The following is a 14727-nucleotide window of genomic DNA, read 5'->3' on the forward strand; positions in this document are numbered from 1 at the left end:
ATATAATATAAAATCTAAAGCAACATGCAAAAAAATATAAAAATACCTCAAAATTTGGCAGCAATTGGCGATAAAATCCTTGTTTGAAAAGTGTCAAAATGACCCTAGTTGTACACCTTGACTTATCTACTGTTCATAAACATATAATTTTGGGGGGATAATCGGTATCTGTGACAACTATTGCAGTTATTAGACTACCATGCCAAATTTGAAAAAAATTACATTTCAAAAACGTGATGCATGCCTTGCAATATTTGCCCTATACTGGTCAAAATAGATAAAAATCCTGGCCATGTTGGGTGATTTCCAAATCAGGACAACTTAATGAATATATTTGGGATAATTTTTTCCCATTGGTTCAATGTGTGTACAATTTTTTCCCCACTTTTTCCAGTTTATTTCAAACAAAACAATGTACTACCCAGCTTTATATGGTTTCAAATGAAAGCCCTACTTGTGCTGAAAAAAACAATATATGAATGCACCAATTGATAAGAGAGAAATTACAGTTGAAGAAAGACATGGCAAAAACTGCTCCGGTCCTTTAGCGACACCCTAGTTTAAAAATCCCGGTCCTGAAGGGGTTAAATGGCTCAACACAATGAATGCTTCAAGTGGTTTCCCCAAATTCAACTGAAACTTCTCCAGGCTCAAAATTATGAAGGGTGCCGATATCAGTGAAGGGCAGTGTAGCGCTTGTTTTTAATTATGGAAGTAAATCATTTTCTACTTCCCAAAAGCAATTATTTCTGCTGCCACCGGAGAGCACCATCTACTACATCTAAAAACCCAGATCTACTTTACATGTTAATAAATAAAAGGGTATTTGTCCTCCTGTTTTTACAAACTCTATGTTTTGCCAGATTACATTCTTCAGGGAGAGAGGTGTTAAATACAACATATTCAGATTATTTATTCTCTGCTATGTGAGTAATTATAATGTTACTAAGGGAAAAAACTCTTTAGGAAGTATAGACACTTAAAAATAGCTGCAAATTATAGCTGCTGCCCTTGCAGTTTAGTATAAGATTTGTCACCCTGGGGTGAAGATGGCTGCAATCCTGTCCTCCGATGACCTTCCGGGTTACGTAAGCAGTGACCAGTGGCGGAACTACCGGGGTCGCAGGGGTCGCGACTGCGACCGGGCCCCGGCGGCAGGGGGGCCCAAGCCAAGGGGCCGCCCGAAATCTTTTTTCCGTTTTTTTTTTTTTTAAATAAGGCAGGGGCGTCCAACATGCGGCCCGCTGGCCAAATGCGGCCCGCGAGACCTCGAGGTGCGGCCCGCGTAAGATCGGCAGCCAGGGCAACCGATCTTACGCGAGCCGCACCTCAAGCCCTGCTACTTACTTGTGGGAGGGTCTTCTGGACTGCACAGAGGAAGCGGAGTTCACGTGACATCTTACTTCCTCTGTGCTTTAGCAGAGGGAGGCCACGCCACCTTCTGAAGTCTGTGAGCGGCATCGAGGAGCTGCAGTGCAGGTAAGGGGGTGGGGAGGGTGTTTGAATGAGTGTGTGTGATTGAGGGAATGAATCTGAATGAATGATTATATGAATAAATGAGTGTGTGTGTGTGATAGCATGGATGTGTAAGTGCTGGAACCTAGGCATGATGGGACTGTGATTGCTGTTAGCAATCACACTCCTATCATGCCAAGTCAGCCAGTACATGCTGACACCTGGCTAGCTGCCCCCCTTGTGTATTGATGCTGCCAGCAGTATGGGGTCTGCACATCACTTACAGCCACCCTGTACCAGCGTGTATTGGCTGACTTGGCATGATAGGAGTGTGATTGCTAACAGCAATCACAGTCCCATCATGCCTAGGTTCCAGCATTTACTGGATGGATGTGTAAGTGCTGGAACCTAGGCATGATGGGACTGTGACTACTGTTAGTAATCACACTCCTATCATGCCAAGTCAGCCAGTACATGCTGAAACCTAGCTAGCTGCCCCCCTTGTGTAGTGATGCTACCAGCAGTATGGGGTCTGCACATCATTTACAGCCACCCTGTACCAGCATGTACTGGCTGACTTGGCATGATAGGAGTGTGATTGCTAACAGTAGTCACAGTCCCATCATGCCTAGGTACCAGCATTTACTGGTTGCCTGGGTATGATAGGAGTGTGATTGCTGTTAGCAATCACACTCCTATCATGCCAAGTCATATTGCTAATTTTGTCCAATTGTGTGTTACCTACTTTTATTAAACATGTGAGTTTTTATTATTATTTTTAAAGGTGGGGGTCATTTTCGGTTTTGGCCCTGAACCCTGAATGTTTTGGTCTAGAATTTTCATTTTAGTTCATCCCTAGAATAAATCTAGGGAATCCTGAATTTGTAGTCGCAAAACTTTCAAGGCCCAGAAATCAGTGAGAGGAAGAGTAAAGGTTTTGTGTCATTTTACTTTATTTTAATCTGCATATTTTATTAAAGGCCATATTTTTTGTCACAGTGAAAAATGAGTGCGGCCCGCGCACGTATACAATTCTGATGAAGTGGCCCACTGCAGAAAAAACTTGGACACCCCTGGATTATGCCCTTTGTACATGCGCCCATTTTTCTTTGATTTTTTTACAGATATGATTCAATATGTAAATTGAATTTGTTGAAAAAAAATTGTTGGGTAAAAATCATGTTTTTTTTGGGGGGTTGAGGGGGGCCCTTAACAGATTCTCGCACCCGGGCCCTGAGGCGTCTAGTTACGCCCCTGGCAGTGACGCAACCTGGAAGGGAATGCCCGATCGCGCGTTTGAAACTGCGTGATCGGGCAGTTTACAGTGTAACAGCCTACCGGCTTTCATGCCGGAAGCTGTTACAGGAGATCGGACAGCAGAAAGCCGGCTTCTGCTGTCAGTGGGGAGTCCAGGCTGTCAAACGACAGCCTGGTCTCCCCGTGCAGCGGCAGGGATGTGTCCCTGACGCTGCACGAAGGACTGGACGTACCGGGACGTCCATAGGGGTTTTTTAATAGGCGTTTTTTTTTACGCCCCAGTACGTCTGTAGGGGATTGAAGGGGTTAAAAAAAATAAGTGTGGACATTTTTTGAATGTCCCTCGTATATATTTATATATCGTTCAGCCATAACATTATAACCGCTGACAGGGGAAGTGATACTGATAATCTTGTCATCATGGCACCTGGGATATATTAGGTAGCAAAAGTCCTCAAAGTTGATGTGTTAGAAGCAGGAAAAATGGCCAAGCGTAAGGATCTGAGCGACTCTGACAAGGTCCAAATTGTGATGGCCAGATGACTGGGTCAGAGCATCTCTTGTGGGGTGTTTCTGGTCTGCAATGGTATCAAAAGTGGTCCTAGAAAGGAAAAGCGGTGAACCGGCAACAGGGATGGCCCGTGTGGTCAAATGTTTGATCCTTTTCTTCTAATCACCCTGTTTCACACTGACCTATGTGATATTTTTTTATCACCCCATGTTTGCACACCCTTTTCCTCACCCTCTGTGTGTTTTAATTTTATTTTAATGTTTATTGTTGGTATTACTACTAATTAACCTGATATTTGTGATGTCTGGATACAATAATATTTGCATATTTTTCCCTTTTCCCATATATTATTAACTTTCCGTTTCATTGTAATGTTTGGATTTGTTTTAATTTGTATGAGTATCTATGGACCGGATTCCACTGTGGCCACAGAGCCATGGTAAGACATACCATTTAGTGTCTTATCACCACACTATAATTGTTAGGTACTGCAGAATATGGACACTTTTGGCTGTAGGATATTACCTGGGTAATGTCTGATGAAGCTCACTTATGCTAAGCAGTACCACATTGATTTAAAGCACAATTATACAGCCCTTCCAGGAACAGCCAAATTGGTAGGGTTAATTTAAAATAAAAAACGTGCCAGAGAAAAACTTTCCACATACCCCTCCAAGACCAACCTCAGATTATAATGTGTTTAAGAAAGCTCAAATCACATATGGCTGGAGTGACATTTATTCTTCTCCTTTTCCTGTGTCGGCTGAGTCAAGCGCTCTTCTCTAATGGTGGCCAACCTGAATCATTTACATGGGCTGTGATTATCGTACCCATGATGTAATAGACAGCTGACACTGTATGCAATGTCAGCTGGGGGAAAAAGCAGCGAGTAGGTGAAAAGCCTAGGCCTCCGTCATGCTGGCAGGTGTAGAAACACAGAATTTTGTGGTGTAAAAGGACTGCTGTGCCCATTTAGTCTTCCCATGTTAATACCAGCTGTAAATCTTTAAACTTTGTGGCAGTTGACTTTTGTGGAATAATATCATAACTGTTTGGTGTTAATATAGTGAGGGAATTTAAACATGCATGGTATAGTGGGATGGCTATTTTCAATAGACAAGACTAAAGAGTGCAAAAGCAACAGGCAGACTGGATGGACTGAATGGTTCTGATCTAACACCAGATTCTATTTCTCTTGAGTGTACGTTTTGGACCCAAATTTGCATCTCTCTAGTCCCATGATGTCCCTCTTTTCTAGGAGCTCTGAGTGCCTTAGTGTTCTATAGTCCTAAAACTGTGTATGTATATATATATATATATATATATATATATATATATATATATATATATATATATATATATATATATATATATATATAATATGTGTGTATGTGTGCAGAAATGTGCTTATTAATAAACATTTTTAAGTAAAACATATTTATTAGAACTGCTTTACAGACTGTTATCAATGTCATATATTCTAAGCCACACCTCTATCCACTTCTACATATTAAGACTCAAACAGCAGGTATGTCATACGTAGCAGGAAAAGTGGGCCATCACGGCCAGCTAAGTAGCGGCAGTTTTCACCTTCCCCCAACCCTATCAGTGGCTCTTAGCCACTTCAAACAATGCCATGCATTGAGGAAAGACCTTCCCTCATACAAAAGTCCAGGGCCTTTTTTCCATTAAAAAAGCTGCACATTCGCTCCATGAAAGTGATTGTGGAGTGTTAACCCTGCAATTGCCAGTTTACATGTTCTAGTTACCATAGGCAGCTGCAGGGATGGGTAAAGGTTTCTTCAGTCCCAAAGTGTAGGAGTGATCTGATCATTATGACAGCCTCTTTATGACCCATCCCATCATGCATAGATAACTTACAGTGAGAATGGGGGCCACACGGGTCCTACAGGTAAAAAATTTTTTTTTCCAATAAACCCCCCCCCACAAAAATATATATTTTTGGTTTACTTTATTACATTATTTTTTTATCATCTGATTGCGGATTGGCCTCCCAAATCAATATCATTGAGCTAAATCTGTCACAGCTTATGAATTTTTATTTTAATATTCATTTTGGTTTTTAATCTAACAAATTGCTATCTGTTCACTGAATCTTCTCCCCTTTAGGTCATTGATTGGTCTAACACTAACTGTAACATTACTTTAAAATCTTACCATACTTTCACTATCCACCAACAGTACCTCAACAGTACCTCTCACTCTGTCCCCTAACTGCAACAGAACACAGAAAAGGGAAAAAAAATGCTTCCTAACACAAGGAAGCAGAGATATCAATTCCACCAGGCCCAGTGAAATACTTTTTTGAAAGGAGAGACTCCAACATGCAGGAAAATGTGAACAGAGTTAATAAATTTATTTGTGGCTGTAGTGGTCCACCTACAAAATGTAAGTGATTTTCAGGCGGTGTGTTTTCTGGCAATATAGAGTGTGTATGGTGGAGTAGGAGTAACTTTTGTTAGGTTGAAGAAGGTAGAAGACAAAAACCTCAATCTGGTGTCCAGTTTGTAGTAGCCTTCCTAGAAAGGTAATTAGGGTGCCTTTGAAATCTTCAAGGGGTGTACTTTTAGGGAAAATATAGTTTGTGGGGTTTCTTTTGGTGTTTATTTTGTTATTCCACAAAATCACAAGCTCTGGATTTTTGGTTCACCTGTGCTAGTTTCTCAGCTTGAAACCACTTTGAGCACTCATGATTTGGGGGTTTCTCATGGACATGTAATGCTAACTTACCACACATTTGTATTACCTATGTGTTCGGAGACTTGAGAAATGTCTGTTTGTGTATTCATTCTGTTCCTGGTAGGCAAGGAGGTAGCATTCATTATCAAATATGTGTGGAACATGAAAAAGTTGGGGAAAATAACAAAAATGATAGGTTCCTGGAAGATTTATGGTTGCTGTAAAACGTAAGTTTCTGAAATCTTCAAGTCCCGTGCTTTCAAGCAGTATATAGTTTGTGGAGTTTTTTGTGATATTTAGGGGTAGTTATACTCTCCAAGATCTGTTTTGTTGGTTCAACCGTCAAAATCTCTTTGCTTCAAACTGTTTTGCACACCCATGATTTGGGGGCATGTTGTGACCATGTGAATATGTAATTATAACGCACATGTGGTATTGTATTATTCAGGATATTTTGAAGCTTCAAATGTAATATTTTTGTTTTCATTCAGCTAACATTTAAGAAATATATAATCATTTTGGGGTGCTATCAGTTTTCAGTATGTGGTTATAAACAATACACTGAAACTACACATAATTAAATATAAATTCAGAAGATGTAGTTTAAAAAAAACCAAAACATTTATTTGACCCAACCTCAAGAAATTTTTTTCATTTATTTTTGTTTGTTTGTACAAAATTCAGCTCACCATAACAGGACTTGCTTTGATATATTATTTTGTTTTAGAGGATTTTATTCCAGAATTCTCTTCTAAGAATGTTACTGACGTCTGTTCACTTTGATTTAGATCTTACAGTGCCTTGGAGGTCTTGGCCAAGGCCGGACTTTGCGTACTCTTCACTTTTTGGGACCTCTCTTTCTGCCAGTAACTACATGGCTGCTTAGGCTAGTTCTAGAGACACCGCATGGATTCATCCCATGTGTCTTGCCAGCTCCCTCTGCTTACAAGCCCAGCTCAAAACTTCAACACCTCCTCCTATCATTCCCCAAGTGCCGATGTTGCTGATTCCTGGCGCCTGTGGGAAGAGGGAGCTGTGAAATCCTAGCACCTTCACCCCCCTGTTTCCTTCTATAACCCCCCTGGTTTGTGTTGGCAGGTAATCTCATGCCTATGATTTTACTGGCTCGCAAATTGCGGCCAGTGCGATGAAAAGCTTTTCTGTCCCAGCCTCAGCAGAAAGCCACAGCCTGCCCTGTGAACACAGACTCTTCTTGTGCATCCTGAATGAAACTGTCCAGAGAGAAGGGAGATTTAGGGCCCCCAAATAATGTAATGCCTAATGGAAGGGGCACAAGAGTTCTACAGAATAAATACGCACACCTATGTTACCAATAAATAACTTTATACAAAAAAACCTACCAGAATATGTAAGGGAACTTTTCTAAGCTAGTATTTTTTAGCATAGCTGTAGTTTTTAATACATTAGAATTATAAGTATACTTAAATTATGTTTTATTAAATCTAGTGTTTGGGCTATAAAGTTCAAACTATGTTTTTTAATAGCTTGAGACTAAATACATCAAGGAAGGAAGCCAAATGTTATTTTTTCCCTGAAATGTGTAATGTTTGTAGCCACAGATTTGTGAACCGCTCTGCCTAGCTGCTTGGCTCTTCTCCTTTGAGACCGATGTTCAGCATGCTTTAGGATAGAATGCATTGTGTGAGATCAGGCATGTACCCCCAATTAATGGGCATACGCTGCCTACCAGGAGGCAAACAAGTGCTTGTTTCACTAAGAGAGGCAAATACTGCTTGCTACATGGATGCTTAAAATAAACCGGCATGACTGTCCCATTAAATCGCTCCTTCACCAGCATAAATATATTTTTTCAAACACAGTCCTCTCTTGATTTTCCATAAAGTATATAAAAAAGACAGATGTTTGCACAGTGTCAGGCGGTTAAACACTAACATTGACATGAAATGTTGGATAACAAGGAAATGTTTCTGTTCGTACAAAATTTTGCTACTGTCAAGGGTAGCTGGATGTTTTACAGCTGTGCTTAAGAACTGCATTTGATTTGAACCAAGTTATGCAGTAGATGTGTATTACAATAAAAGACTCCAAACTAGCTGTCCTTGGAATTTGTTGTCATAATCAAGTGCCATAAGCAAATTGAGGGCCATATTTTTCCTTGAATTTAGGTTCCTCTGGGAAAGAAAAGTTGCTCTTATTTCTGTGTTATGGTTCAAAATAATTAAAAGGTGAAGATATTTTTATTTCCAATTTAGAATAAAATATAGTGCTGTATACAGTATGTATAGCATGTAGTTTAGCATTGACTAAAACCAAGATTATGTTTATTTTGTTCCACAAAAACTTCCTTTTTCTACAGACCTCTCAGTTGTGATCTTTTGGGTGACTCTCTGCACCACACCAACCTGATTGTTAATGGCAATACTGATGACTAGACTAGTGCGTTCATATTCGGGCGAACATGAAAACGAACACAAAGGGTGCGTTTTCATTGTTCAGCCCGAATACCGAAGAAACAAACATGGCGGAGAACATGGCGAAGAATCCTCGTGTTTGTCTTCGTCTACTAATCTCCCTGGTCCCTTCCCCATGTAGCCTACCTTATCTACGCAGTATCGCAGGGGTTACCGGGAGCGGAAATCCGTAGGTTCGCGCAGGCGACTCTATTGGTCGCCTGCAGGGGCCTCCTCTGGCATCAACCAATTGGACCATGAACCCCTGGAGCGGAGTTTCTCCGTCAGGAGATAACGGTCCGTACGAGCAACTCTGTTGGTCGTTCGTATGTACCTTTAACTCCTACAGCAAGGAGACCAATGGTCTCCCCAGCCGAGTTTTGGCACCAGGATTTTAAAAGTTTGTACGAGCGACTCTGTTGGTCGCCAGCAGGGGGCTTGTATGCCATCAACCAATGCTACCAACTGCACTTCGTTGGTTGATGGCAGAGGAGCTCCCAGCCGGCGACCAAGAGAGTCGCTTGTTCAGACCTTTTACTCTTGGAGCGGGAGTTTCTCCGTCAGGAGTTAACGGCCCGTACGAGCAACTCTATTGGTCGTTCGTATGGACCTTTAACTCCTGAAGCGAAGAATCCAATGGTCTCCCCAGGCCAATTTCCGCGTTAGGAGTTAAAGGTATGTATGAGCGACTCTAATGGTCTCTCGTACGGACCTTCAACTCCTGGAGCGGGGAGACAAAAAAAAAATTTCTATTAATGTTGTAGTTTATCTAATTTATCCACGAAAACATTTAGTGGTAAAAATATATATTAAAAAAGGGTTTCTAACCCCACAAATTAATGGTTGCACATGCAGCCCACGTAGGTGACCTTAAGTAACATTAATGCAGTTTAGGCATACATTAGAAGGGGTTAACTTCCATAATCAAGGATAAAAATATTGTTAGAACATTCATGTACAAATATGCCAACCTTTTTGCACCTGTGGTGCATCAGCATAAAAGTTTTTATTTTATTTTATGGTGTTTTCCAAAATAATCCATTATTTTTTAACTGCAGTGCTTGGCCTTTCCGCCACTTGCTTTACAAATAGAGGCTTATGTGTCCGCAGCTATGAGGAACACTGCCAAGGCAGGACTTTTATATTTTATTTATAGTCTTTTACTTTAATGTATTACTACTGAATATTATTTTTGAAATATTGCATTTTTTAAGGTTTTTTTTGTTATGTGAGGAATTATTGTCCTTTCTAATTTAAATCTCTGTAGAATTTTGGCGAACTGAGATGATACAAAACATTTGTTTTTATACTAATTCGGAATGAATCTCTTCCATGATGTAACGTTCGCTAATACAGACAATGGCAATAAAATATTACAAGATATGACCTAGAACTTTTTTTTTGTTTTTATCCTTTCCCATATGGATACACCTCAAAACTGTCACAACAGTAGTACTTGACTTACCCCAATTTTTAAAAAAAAAATAATTTGCGGTAATAATAGTTATTGCACATTTTCCAGACATTCTAATTAGCATGAGGTATTCCAATTACATGATGTCATGGAAGAAGTACGTGGCATATAGTGATTATAATTCTTCTCCTGCTACGAGGTAAAACATCATGTATCCCTTTCAGAAAGGTACAATGTTTTTGGGTATTCCTACTAAAGCAGACATTCCTGTAACTGGAGTTGCCAAAATACTAGTGGATGGATTGGGTTCCCGATTCTATAAAAGGGTGTTAGACAGATATGGTCCTCTACTCCGTGAGGATGTATCATCATGTCAAAATAGACATGACAATGTGCTGACAACATTTTAATTTCATTTGTCATCGTGGACACTGAATGGCAAGGTTCTAAAAAATAATTTTTTTATTAATCCTAGCTGTGCTTGGATGCATGGTTAGAAGTGAGTCAGTTTATCCTGTGGCCTGTATTTCAAAAGACTGACAGATGACAATGTTTATGACCATCTTTATTAGTCTATGATATCAAAACCATTGACAATGAAAATACGTAATGTAAATTTTTAAGAACTTGTTAATTCAGGAACCTTACACAATTGTGTTACTCGGATTTGAAGAATTTGGGTTACTTTTCAGATAAAATAGTTATCATGCTGTTAAGGAGTAGCTCAACTGTTACTTAAACAGTTTAACTCCAGCAAAGTCTGAAAGGCTATGGAAGGAAGTATTTGAGTGTAAAGGTGGAACTGCCTTACTAATGCTGGGATGCTTGTCCCTTACGTGTTCAAAGGGATAGGGTCATGTCCACCATATGTTTTGCTTTTTTGTTCACGTGAAATTCCACCTATGACTACCGTGAATAAATGTCTTTATCCTTTGTGATGCTTTCCATGACATGTCAGGAGTTCTAAGGCTCAAACCTTAAACATTCTTGAAATAAATAAGTATTCCTCTGTGTCACAATTTGACATTTTATTTTGATACTATTTGCCTGTGTTCAAAGCTTTCATGCAGATGTTATAAGGAGGGAGATGGCTAATCATGTTGCAATACAAGTTGTCCTACGAAAGGATGGTGCCCATTGTCAGGGGTCAGCACATTGGCACCATTGTTTGCTCTGTTGGCCTGCTGTACATTGCTAGTAGTTTTATAAACACATTAAACCTTGAATATGGCTCTGTGTAAAACAAATGCAGAAGTCGCATATCCATTTGACTACCTCTCACCACTGTGGATTTCCGTGCGTGGGACAGGTGGAACTGTGGCCACTTCATTAAAGAGGGAGCTGACAACAGTGTACCAACCCAGGGTTAACAAACTGCTCATGCGTTATGTATGGGTTGACCGCATTAGACGTAAGTACCCGTTTCTCTAGTGTCTCGTCGCAATGTTGGACAGACTAAGGCAACCTGGTCTGAAACTAAGCTTTCTAGCCAGTCCTAAGACGCATTTCTGTACTAGCTGAAATACAACAAAAACAAATCAATAACCAAGTGAATATTTTAAATAAACAAAACAAAAAACACTGAGTAAAAAAATCTCTTATTTAGGGACTCATTGCAGCAAGGTCACAAAGTGACGTTTGTGCTGCTCATCCCTCACATGATTTTACTAAGTTGCCCTTATACTGCATGGTAGAGGCGCCATTGACCTAGCACTGTACTACAAACACGCAACCTCCATTTTTTAGGCTGGTTTTTCCCCCAAAGAGTATAGCTGAAGAGGAAAGCTAGGAGTTTAAAATAATAATATTGTCTGCCTCCATTATTATAAAAAATATAAGAGAAAAATGCTTGTATTTCTTTCAGTGCTTTCTTTCAGGCTGGGGCTAGGTTTCCAGACATTGAATAGGACACTGTGTACTCTACACTTTTTTTATACATATATTTTTTTAAATGAAGTGGGGCACAGTGGATTAAGCAAGAAAAACACACTTACAGTACTCTTTTTGTCAGAGACCACTCTTTTTCTACAGCATAGTAAAGAATAAAGTCTAATTTTTGTCAAATATCACGTTTTCCAATACCTTTCTTCGTTCTCAAAAGACACTGAACCATAAAATTGGCAAGGGCCAAAGTCTTGTGAAAACTGCCAAGATTCAGCCCAATCGAGTCTATAAAAGAAATAGTCGATCGTGAGTGAAAATACAGATTTAACCACCTAAATCTAGTATAATGCATGTACTTTCATGTTTGGGAGCGTTTGGCTTGGTAATGATACGTAAAAACTGTATTTTAATATTCACAAACCTGTGTATGCTTGTTATACAAAAAAGTACATTTAACAGCAACGCTATATCCAAATGCTTAAAATAATATTTGTATTTGTATATTTTTCATTAGAAAGGTGTGTGGCACATATAGGACCAACCCAGAAAGGATTGATTTCAGGACTTCAAGAAATGTTCCATGACTGCCCAAAGGAATATTATTTGATACTTATTGGTCAGGTGTTGGGAACGATATTTTTTTGAAGGCCCAGGTGGCATGTGACCTGTTGGCTGCTCATTTGTAGATTAACGTCCTCCAGCAGTGATCGCCTATGTGTATTTTGTAGTCACAAACAAAGTCATAAGTCAATCTGCAATAACAGCTAAATTTAGCCAATATCTTTACTTTCTTGTGTTCTTTTCTTTTTTCCCAGTGGATTATGATGTGCACTGAACATGTTGGCAAAGTGGGTTCATACTTTATATGACTGCTATTCCAATACACGTAGTAAGTGTTAATCATGCAGCATCAGTTACCAACATATGGCCAGAAACAAGAGGACATACTGCCCTGTATCGAGTTTTGCTGTCTCAGCCATCGGTTCTTATTATTCTGTGTATGTAACCCTTATTTTGAAGTCAGTGCCCCAATATCCATCTGACTTCCTAAGTCGGTGGTATTTGAGAGTGCTTACTAAAGACGCGTTTGATTCCGGGTGTAAAATGAATTACTAATTGTACTCCCAAAAAGTTAAAAAAAACATTGCTATACGCTCCCAGATCATCTCTCCCAAAACCTTCATGCGTTTAGCTTAACTGATTGCTATAATACAACTTTTTATAGTAACCAGCTAAATGAAAAAAACACTGATGGAAACTACAAAAAAAGTAATATATTTTACACGTTTCTGCACGCCTTAATCACTATAGGAAAACCTTACCCTTTTATCCTACCTAATGAATGATTTTCATGCTTCAAACATTCTGCTGCCATAATCTGTCTTTTGAAAACTACACAAAGAAAAACAAAAGACGTAGAAAGGCTGCAGTCTGGATCCTAATTACTAAAACCTCAAGATTATAGAAAATCCAATACAATGCATCGGGAAATATAGTTTGTGAAAAGTTACGGGACTTACCGTTCTGAAAATAACATCCTACTGCCTTGTTTCTTCTCCAACAGAATGGCCGCCAGTAGTGCAGCATATAAGTAGGGTTTGGATAATTGTTTTTTATTGATGGTGAAAAATAAAGTTTAGTATCACTACTACTTTTACCATCGCTACTGTCAAACTGAAACAATATTGTATATCATTTCTAAATCTGAGAGTTGCTTGGGGTCAGAAGGCTCACAATCACAGTGTTGTATACAGTAGAGCCTTTTTATTGCATTGCCTCAGTATTATATACATCAGAGCTTTTTATTATTGCGTGTCGCTGTTGGAACTTCTACCTTGCACAGAAACACTCTTTATTACCATATTTCTAAAAGGAGAGAAATCTGAATGTAATTTATTAAGGATTTTATATTAACCAATATTATGCAATCAATTATTAATATATTGCAATACACAATAAACTGGTGCTACAATGTTTTTTGACTGTAGATGTATAAATGAGGGAGTTGGAGGGGAAAATGTAGGTGCGGTTGCAGTTCCACATATAGCCACAGGAGGCACCTGGAAGAAAATCAAGCTGGGTTTTTATAACTGGATCCTCTCTGTGCTTCATTCATTTGCTTGGTGTAGAGTTCCATTTGGTGAATATTTGATAATTTATTTATTTTTTTTAAACTTCTTTATTACACGGAGAAGACAGAGCATACAGCATAAGAACAATGGTACAAATAGACATGGTGACAAACTAGATGCGTACAGGTACAAGTAATGCACAATTCCAATAATACATACAATGTAGGTAATATCACCTCCTAAATCACAGAACACCGGACCACAACTCAGATACGTCCTGTCCCACAATGAGGTCAAAACCCCGGTATGGGACGAATACCTTTTAGGACCTGGAGACAATACCACTCTGTGGTATTGAACGTTTGAAACAGTGACAATCTGGTAGTGCTATCTAGTGTTGCGATAAATGGGGACCAGCGATTGAAAAGATATTTGACCTTGCTCTCCTTATGGAGGAGAGCTTCGGGCCAATCCATATAAAACAAGAAGTGCAGTCGCGACAGGACCAGAGGAAGCAATGGAGGTTGTGGAGCAATCCATTGAGATAATATTGCCCGTTTTGCCACTGCGGAAAGAATGAGCAAGAGAAATTTAGCCCTAATATTTGATAATTATGAATGAGTGGTTGGTGGGCAAACTGATGGTTTTTGGCTACCAGCCACGTATCCCCCAACAAAGGCGTCTGAAACGTTATGGGAGCCTAATAGCTTTAAACATTGGAAGCGCAGGGCCATCTGCTCCTTCTGTACCAATTTGTCTTAACAAGTGTTTGTCTTATTGTCATGTATATTGTCAATTTTAGTGTTACAGTTGTCACCTTCATTGTCATAGTGTTATGGTATCTGCTAATGCTCTATAAGTAAAACATAATGTAATAAAGCTTGGATGGGTGGCTCGGTATTGAAGACAGAATGTCCAGTAGGGTATATTCACAAAACCAGGACTTTTTGCAAAAGACACCGCTCACAGACACCACTGTACATTGTAAAAGGCCAACCCCAG

Source organism: Sceloporus occidentalis, unplaced genomic scaffold, assembly GCF_023333645.1.
Source record: "Sceloporus occidentalis isolate IW3139 unplaced genomic scaffold, rSceOcc1.0.p SCAF_43, whole genome shotgun sequence".
Taxonomy (NCBI): domain Eukaryota; kingdom Metazoa; phylum Chordata; class Lepidosauria; order Squamata; family Phrynosomatidae; genus Sceloporus; species Sceloporus occidentalis.